This window comes from Dermacentor silvarum, unplaced genomic scaffold (assembly GCF_013339745.2).
Source record: "Dermacentor silvarum isolate Dsil-2018 unplaced genomic scaffold, BIME_Dsil_1.4 Seq14572, whole genome shotgun sequence".
NCBI lineage: Eukaryota > Metazoa > Arthropoda > Arachnida > Ixodida > Ixodidae > Dermacentor > Dermacentor silvarum.
In genome coordinates, this window is record NW_023605749.1 from 47,886 (window position 1) to 57,712 (window position 9,827).

Below are 9,827 nucleotides of genomic sequence, written 5' to 3' on the forward strand. Positions count from 1 at the left end.
AACTCCAAGAAAGAATTGCTGCTGTATGACTGGTTTTACAAAAGTGCTGGAAAAATGGTTACCATTAAGAAAAGTTGCGCAAAAAATAAAAAACAATTACTGAAGGACTTGTGTGCCGTAGATACACATAAAAGAACCGGTTGCACTGATGAAATAACTGGTTGTAGCGTAAGAGATGAAACGGCTACATAGCTAGATTGTCAAAAACACTAAATGGTAGACTGCAAGCAAAATTCACCGGTTGTGATGTAGAATTCCGCCTCAAGATCTAAAAGAAAACTGCATTACTCATTTTGTTTCTGTATTGCTTCGAAAACTTTTGCCGTCACACTTATAATCAGTGACACAGTTGAATTACGTTCCCTCTGGTTATTTAAATATTTTTAAATAATGCGATCCTGACCGAAGGTTCCAGCTGGCACCCATGCATTTCTATGGTCCCAAACTTTCGTTATTTTGTTCCTAAATTTGGCCTTCGCCGGATAATTTCAACTTAACCCGTCAGCACGTATGCGCCTGCCCCATATATTGACCCAAATATCGTCCTCTTTAGTGGCAGAGTTTGTCTTGCGGAGTTTAGGGACAGTGAATGCGTTGAACACAAATCTCCCGTCGAAAACGCTATTTTCGACGCAAGCAGTAACTGTAGGTCACAATGTCTGATTGCGGTATTTACCCGACTCTAATGCGCGCTTTCCCTTCTTTTTTTCAAGAAAATGGGCTGAAAACAGCCTGTGCGTTTTAATCGGTTAAGAAAGGAAAACCGCCTTCACGGAGTTTGTATGCTTTACCGCATAGCATAAATGTTCGGCGGAAAAGCTTATTTTAGGAAACCGGTTGAGATTGTGAAACACCAATTTTTATTGCTAAAAACTTCGGTTAGATTTCTGCTGCGCTTGGAGCTTTAATGTCATTTGTGTTAGTTCGCTACTTTGGACACATAGAAAGTGGGCGCCCGTTTGATTCAGGGACGTGTTAGAATCGGGCGAATACTTGCAAATGAATCTGCGGCGTGTTTTGAAGTTTTTCTGTGTCTCACATAATTTGACCAACCGGAGAATTCAATCAATTTTGTCGGTTCCGTCTAGGTAAAATACACGGAAGTCGACTATTTTGCTTAGCCGATGGAGAAAAGAAAGCAGGTTTAACAGTGAACAATGCTGTATGTTGCGCTGATAAGCACGAGGTCGCAGGATCAAATCTTGGCCGTGGCGGCCGCATTTCGATGGGGCGAAATGCAAAAACGCCTGTGCCCCGCACATTGGGGGCACGTTAAAGAACCCTAGGCGGTCAAAATGAATCCTTAGTCCCCCACTATGGCGTGCCTCATAATCAAATCGTGGTTTTTGTCCGTAAAACTCCAGAATTCAGTTAGCTTTATTGAAATAGGAAATCAGAAAAAAGAAATTGAAAGTGGACAAAAAGATGACTGGAGGGAGTGCTAAGGCGACTACGTCGCCATAGCATAAATGGTAGGGCAACGCATCTGTCATGCTGAGGCTGTGAGTTTTCTCCCACTGGCGACAAATAACGGTTGCGCCAGATCAGATCGTGTTTTGACACGTATAGCCCTATTATTTGATTAATTTAACCATACTATACCGTAGACAATGGTTAATGTGTTACCCTTTCATACCATCTCCCGGCTCCAACGTTTGCGATGGCCATAGGTGCCTGGCACTGTGGCTTTCCTGCATTAAGCTGTTTCACATGGTGCGATTTTGCACTGCGATTTTCGAAGCTGCGATTTTCGGAGATGCGAAATTCGCAATGGGCGTTTCACATGGTGCGATGTCAACAATGCGATTATGCGACGCCCAGGGTTGCTTGCTGCCAGATTTTTTCGCACACTTCGCATAAATTCGTTTAATGTATTGAAAAAGCCGTGCGCGTTATAATATAATTTACCTCTCTTTATTAGGAACAAATAATACGTGCCTTTTGTAATTTAAAAACGCTTCAAAGTTTAATTTGTTTTGTAGTGCGCAACAGCAGTTTGTGAAGTTCAATACGAGGAGAAATGGCGGACGTAAACAGCTGTTCGCAGGTGGTCGTTCGGCGTTGTGTGTTGTCTCGTGTGTGTTTTATGCCCGCGTCGTTCTTCCTGCGATAAACAAATTACAAGAGCACCTATCAACAAGCCCCTATAGCTGTTGTCATCGCATATGCAGTATTCGGAATTCGGCTGCAGCGAAGTCGTCATGTCAACGCAGAGACCCTCGCGCTATCCGTGATAACGTCAGCTTCTGAAAAACGGATGTGTGTGTATTGCTCGTGATTGCGCATTAGCGGTTCCTGCTCCTAGCAATATTCTTGCACCAAACTTAGCAGCAAGCATCAACCCAAAAGCTCACGTCTGCCCCTGAACAAAGCCGCAAATGATCTGTGTGCAATTACTGAACGTGCAATGGCATTTGTGTTGTGAACGTTTATCTTAGCGCCAGCCTGGCTCGTCCGTCTCGGCGCCTGTGCTGTAATTATTCATACAAGTGCTCTCTGAATGTTTCTAAAGGCGTAAAAGCCGACACCACATTGTTTTAGGAGCTGCAGTCACTTGTGTACGTAGTATCGTATTATACTGGCAGACATGGGCGTCGTCTATTTTCTCGTCCTGTTTCTTTCGCTGTTAGTGTGCTGTGAATCTGTATCAAGAAGCTTAAGTTAATATGCTGCAGTACATATCGCAGCCGCGTAGCCACACGGCTAACATTAAAATACTTTGTTAGGAGTACGTTTGTTTGTTTAATAACAAAATCGAACGCTAAAATTTTGTATTCATGGTGGCAAGTGTAAGGTAAGAAGCTATCGAAACTATCCGCTAATGGCATGCGTGTGCTTCTACCTGCTTCAGCACGTTATTCTTAAAGTGAGGCTGAATACCTCTGATAACCAAAAACATGCAACTGGAGCAGGTGCTATGATTCCTTTCCTGGAAATGAAAGCCAGCATCCCAGTATTTTAAGCTAGTCATGTACTTAACCTATATTAGACCAACGTCAGAGCATGCTAACTGGAGCCATTTCAAACTAGGTTATTTCACTAAAATAAGAAAGAGCAAGGAAAGTGTCAAGGTACAGTCTAATCTGGTATTCCCGAACCGATTGTATTAGCAAAACTTTATGCCTCCCTGAATTGCCTGCATTAACCCAATGCTGAAAACAGGGGAAGCTGATTCCCTTTCTTGCTGTTGAAAAGCTGCTAGAATCTCAATAACAGACTACTTATGTTCTGAGAGAAAGTGAGGGGACACTGACAATATCTCTAATCTTTTGTATGAGCCTTCACCTTGAACGAAAATGGAATAAAAATATTTACCTTTGCAAGCCTCAGAATCCAAACATTCTCAAAATTTTGAGGAGCCACATTAAATTTTTGAGATACAGACAATAAGAAGGGTGCCTAAGTACAAGTGCACACACTTGAGTGGTTGAGTGATCAGCTGCGAATGCAAAAACGTCCATAGCTGCTACCTCGAGGTAACTGCTAGGTTCCACTTGTGTTTCTCCTATAACCCATGTACCTAGCAAGGGGAATGGTTATACGTAGTCCCATTGCAGCATTGGCCTGCGCTTTCTTCTTTTTTCAATAGGTGGTGGCTAGCTGATTCCGTCTGTTTATGTATTCATCATTTGTGTGCATCTTATGTGCATGTGTTTGTATCATGTTCTGATTGTTATACGTGCAGTGATGCAAGCATATTTTTTTTAATATATTGCGCCACAATCATTTATTCAAGTTTCTGTTGAAATGTACAAAATGTGGCCATCCAGTAATGGCTAGGACAGCCAGCAGGATTGGCAAAAAATATGATGCAGATCCAATGCACTTGCTTGCATCGACATGAGGCGAAGCTTTCACGCAACGGTCAGTTAAACTCTAGAAAACTAACTGCAGTGTTTACAGTTGTCCTTATTTCAGCCGATGAAACACGTACTCATAGACAATGTTTGCTTATTCACCGCACAGGTCACATAATGTAATGTATACATAGCACGGTGAACTCATTCAAAGGTCGGCTCACTAAGACTTCGAACTAACCGTGAGTCTGAGTTCGTTTGAGCCTGACTGAGTAGAATTTTAGTGAATACGAGTAACAGCAAGCTCAGTTCAGTAAACGTTTAGTGAATATTGTCATGTGGTAGTCAGGGAAAGCTGATCCAAGTATAATTTTAGTGAATATGAGTCAAAGCAAGCTCGGCAAGTAGATTTTTGGTGAATAACTCAGTGCAAGCTCACCTGAGTAGAATTTTGATGAATATAAGTCAGAGCAAGCTTGGCTAAGTAGATATTTGGTGAATATGACTTGGTGCAAGCTGGCCTGAGTAGAATCTTTGTGAATATGAGTCAGATCAAGCTCGGCCGAGTATAATTTTTTTGAATATGAGTCAGAACAAGCTCGGATAAGTGGAATTTTGGTGAATATGACGAGCAAGCTCGATTGAGTAATGTTGGGATATGGTTACGACGAGTTTATGCAGTAATACATGTAAGTGCAGACTAATTAGCAACATTGCCTCCATCTTGATAGGCAATACCTACGCCTCGTGATGAGTCTGCACACTTTATGAGCTGTACACATGCAACACCCACACACACTTGAAAAGATACTATCATTCACACGAAGGAATGCAACTGGCTGACTTCACTGCACAATTTTGATCTGCTTTTGTTTAATGTGTTATCTACTACTTATAAAACCAGATGTCTGCCTGCTTTTCGCATTATTGCATCTGTTTTACAGGAAGTAGAGACAGAGAAGCAAGAAAAGGCAAGGATGTTTATGGCTAAGTAGTTTCTTAGAGTACTGCGATATGTTACAACCAGCAAAAACACAAGTAATTCGATGCACTGAAGTAAGCGAAATGTGCAATTACCTTTTAATGTCACGGTTAATACAGATGCAGTAAGGATACAAAGTCTGCAACACACTGAAGGTTTATTGGTTTTTTATTCAGGAGAAAAATGATGCATCAGAAAAATGAGAAAAAAAACTTTAAATATTGCTTCGAAAACAAATTGGCAATACTGCTTATTCCCAGTCAAAGTGTGAAATATGCTATTGTAGAACATTCATTACGATATCCAGTTTGCACGTTCGCTTTGCGTCTCGCAGTGGAAGTAACAGAACCTTGAAATGAGATAATTCATTGGGGAAAAATGCGCATGAAAGCCCTAACCAACCGACTGCAACTAAATGGTCGCGCGTATAGCGTGACCTATTGACCACAGCATTTGTCCGTAGTTGCATATTCTTTAAATTGTTCCGTACGTAAAAGCATACTGCGATAAAACTGTGGCGTTTTCGTATATCGCGAGTTGTCTCCAGAACCAGAAAATTGGGACGACATCCGAAGGCCATGCCTTCCCGTGAGGGACACCTCGTAGTATTTACCAACTCGCAGCGCGTGTGAATAACGGAAAATCGCGCAAAATTATATCAGCACCCGAAGCCAACCTAAAAAACAGCGTCGCCAGATTAGCAACGTAGCGTGTCAACAAACTCATAGAAATCACAGAACCGAATCTCACCTACGAGTTTTTATCTGCACAGTTCGCGTGTCGGTGCTTATGTTACGTACCGATTGCGCAATCCAAGGCTCCACTCAATTAGTTGCACTGTTCGAGGCTTCTTGATCCAATATTTATAGACAAAAAGTATCTATAAACGTTGCGTTGAGCGACCGCCGCCATTTTCCAAAACAGACCGCGAAATACCTCTCGGCGCAATTTCGACGGAAAAATCGCAGCGATTGCTGCGACGTTGCGACGCTGCGACCAACCGGTTGGTCGCAGCCGAAAATCGCAGAACCGGCCCTGCGACTGCGATTTTCGTCGCATGCGACGGAAATCGCACTTCCGGTGCGATAATCGCAGTGCAAAATCGCACCATGTGAAACGGCCTTTACCCGCCCGTGTCACATGAAAATACCAGCACGCGCTCAGTTCCCTCTTCCGCCACCAGCAAATATCCTTACGGGATATTTATACACATTGAATTCACAGCTATCACCGCCAAATCCATTGCGATAAGCGTCTTCACTTATCTGTTTTATAGCACTTGTGGTGTAGTGCCGCTGGAAGCACACCGCATTGCCATGAACGCTTTTATTAGGCGCTAACCTAAACACGCCGTTCACTGCCACAGGTGGCGCGAAGTCAGTGTCATGTTTCTCTTTGGCGGCATCGTATTTCAGCGTCGTCCGCGAGCTCTGTTTCCTGTCGCTGTCTTAAAACGCTACGCAGAAAACAACAAGGCGCGCCTCGAGCCGATCGAGCCCCACCATCTAGACGCGTGTCAGTCACATCGAGCCACAATGATTCTTGCGGAGTAGGCACGTTAAATCTTTCTGCCAAAGTGGCCCCGTGTGAAGAAGCTGTTGACTCAGGCTGAATTCGAGGAGCGTAAGCTCGCTGAAGCCGCAAGAATGAAAATGCATGTCTCATGCAGCTCAGATCCCACTATCTGGGCGTGGATTAGCAAGTCATGCTGCAACAATTTGTGCAACACTTTGCATTACGTAGGTGTTCACTAAATTTACGTCTTCCTAATTCTTTAGTGACCTTAGGTCGTACACTTTCCTGGTTAGTAAGATTTCTTTTTTCCAATACTTGTGAATATGGCTCTATTGTAAACAGTCAGGCACATCTCAGACCACATACGCTTCTTCAAAGGCAGAACGTTTCTACACCTAGCTTTAACTATCATTTTCAATTGCTCAGGTTTCGTTGGAGAATCATTTGGCAGTGGCCTTCACAAACATCGAGAGCGTGCGCACTTTTTAGGGGGGGGGGGGGAGTGTATAACAGCACGTGTAATTTTAAATTGTCTGTTCCTGCAACATTGGTCACCTAACATACAAGCGACTGCGGCCATTTACAAGTGCATTATTGCTTTTTTCTTGTAGGACTTCAGCACAAAACCAGCTCCTGCAGGAACAACTCCATTCCGTTTAAAACGCATCAGAGAAGACTACGAAGCGGTCATCAGGAAAAATATCTCGCTGCAGGCTGAGGCAAGTAAAGTAGTGTTTCTAAGCATATTTCTGTATTACCCTGTTCCACATGAGGTTTGTTTTTGAAAAGATGTTGGGGCTATATGTGAATTTCGCCTTGAGGTGCAGCTTTACAGCAGCAAAAATTTTAACTAGAAGTGTAGCTTCAAAACTGCAAGTTTCACACTGCAGTGAAGCCATACTTTTAAAATGCGCCGCTTAAAGCAGCGCTGCGCAAAAGTCCTTCATTCAAAGCGCTTCCTTTATTTCAAACCCAATTTTTAAAATAAATTTTAGGAGCGCCTTAAAGTTCTAATTATCAAGATTCGACTGTAGAACTACAACCTTTAAATGTGAGGTTACAGCAAATCGCTCATTATTTGTTCACTTTTGTGCTTCCAGTATGTTGCACACTGTTTTGGTTATGACCGCAAGTGATGCGCTGTGGCCATTAGTCACAGATACGTGTCGCACCGCTCATTTGGTCCGAAGTAGGTTCACATCTGCTATGCCTTCCACGAAACAATTGTCATATTTTGCGCCTTAAAGGTGTACGACCTAACCGTGGAATTACATGACGCACCTTTCTTTCACCTGTGACACACTTTGTTGGTCCTAAATGGGATCTGTGAGATGTTTTCGTAGCGCTGCCTGCTATGTATGAAATGGAGTATAGTTTCCTTATCTGTTTGCTCAGAGTGAGAAAGCTAGTTTTTTCCTTACTAATAAGTTCTCGCTACGTGACTGGTGCCGCAGTGTGAGGTGTCCAAGCTTCAAGAGGAGTGCAACAACCTCAAGGAAGACCTCTCCAAAGCCCTGGCCGAGAAATCTGACTTCCGCGCCAGGCTTGACTCTGTGGAATGCGAGGTCGGGGAACTACGCTTCGAGCTTGGCATGAAGACGCATGAGTTGGACGCTTTGGTTAGCTTCTACTCGAACAGAGAGAAGCCACTCCTGAGGAGCTCGCAGGCCCCGCCGGTTTGTGTTAGCTGCTACACGGAGCCGCACATGGTTGAGCTGCAGGAGACCAACGCCAAGTTGCAGCAAGAATCTTGTCGGCTGCAGGCGAGTTCCCTTTGCTTCTATCTTAACCTTCTCCTATCTAGCTTGCTCAGGCTATTGTGCTGCCTTGCTGAGAGTGAACTGAGCTTATCCACAGCTACTCGTGGACTGATGCTCTGTTATCGTTTCTATGCACACGCAATCACAGAACAGCATTGTTTGCCTTAATTACATAGGGGTTATTTTTGCCACTGAAAATATTGTATTTCAGTAAAGCCAACTTCTGGTTTTTGCATGAAGTTATTGTGGTGCAGTGTTTGGAAATTGACTCTGCGGCTTTATTTACCTGTTATTTATTGTTGGATACTAGTTTACTTGTCTAACCGAATCTATGTATCATCTTTTGGAGAAGCATTCAGTAAGGAGCAAAAGGCTGACATTGCACTGTGTGAGCCACGAGTACATCACTGCTCTGGTGTGCTTTTAGAAAGAGCAACTACTGTGGCTTGAGCGCATACTTTTGCGTGCTGGGTCATGGTGCCTGGTAGTCATGTGCCACGGCACATGCATGGGTGTTATCAACTCTTGCTTCACACGAGTGGCTCATGTTTGGGCTCGGAAAGTGGCAAAAAAGTATTGGAAAACCGCCAGAGAAATTGGTTGTCACTGAGCATGTGCTGGATCCGTGGGGGATTTTGGTGACCATTGCAGATGAAAGTGGGTGACAAAAGATCTGATAAGTGCAATGGCCAATGGAGAGCAGTGGGCCATTGAAGTGCATAGATAAAGTGGACATCGCTGCAGAATTTCACTGGTGAACTCCTGAACTTCAGTGGCAAAGGCACATAATGCAAGAAGAGCTAGCTTTTAATGACAATAGTTGGTAACTCATAGTGTGAGGTCGAAGCAACTCCAGATATAGATACGATTGAGCTAACAGGAAGAGGACAGTTCCTGTGGCAGTCTAGTTTGATGAAAAACTGCTAGTTTAAGTTGTCGTGTAGCCTGATCATGTGCAATGTTTCTTGCCTTCCTGAGACCCATTATGTATACCTGATGTAGGCTGTATCCGCAACATTCGAAAACTGCCCTGAAATTTCGCACTATTTTGTTACGTAACACACTATGAATAATTCAGTGTCTTATGCAAGCAACATTTGTTCAATCAGGGATAGCAACAATGGCTGATGTGCAGTGGTTGCCGAAGGGATGCGTGCCTCATACTATCAGTGCAAAAACGCCAAGAAATGCTGCTTAGTATGCGAAGACAAATACACAACTATTACCTGTGCTGTGTCGCTTGGTTATGATAAATCAGATATAACTAGCTCAGCTCTCCGTCCTTTTCAAGCGTGGCTGCTAATTTTTATAATCCTCAGTTCCACGTGACCTCCATTTCATTTATGCACAATTGTTTTTGATTACAGAGTGAACTGGAAGAGACCACAGCCAGGTCAACCAGTGATCGGGGCAAGATGGCATCACATGTGAAGGAGCTGGAAGATGGGCATGCCCGTCTAAGCATGACAACCAAGCTCTGGAAGATCGCATAGGTAAGGTTGATAGTTTTCAGTTTGTGTTTTAAATGCGCGACACTTTTCAGAAAGGCATAGAACCTGTGAAATATTAAGGGAACGCTAATTCAGTTTAGACTCGTAGTGTTCTTTCAAAATACTATTCTCGGTAGCTTGGTGGTAAGAGACTTGTTACTAGAAGAAACCGAACGTCAAACTTCCATTTTTGGAATCACAATGCTGGATCGCCAGTGTGATGTCGCGTATTTGAAAGTAGGTATTTCCCATATGTGGCCCATTTTGAAGCTGTGAACATTCA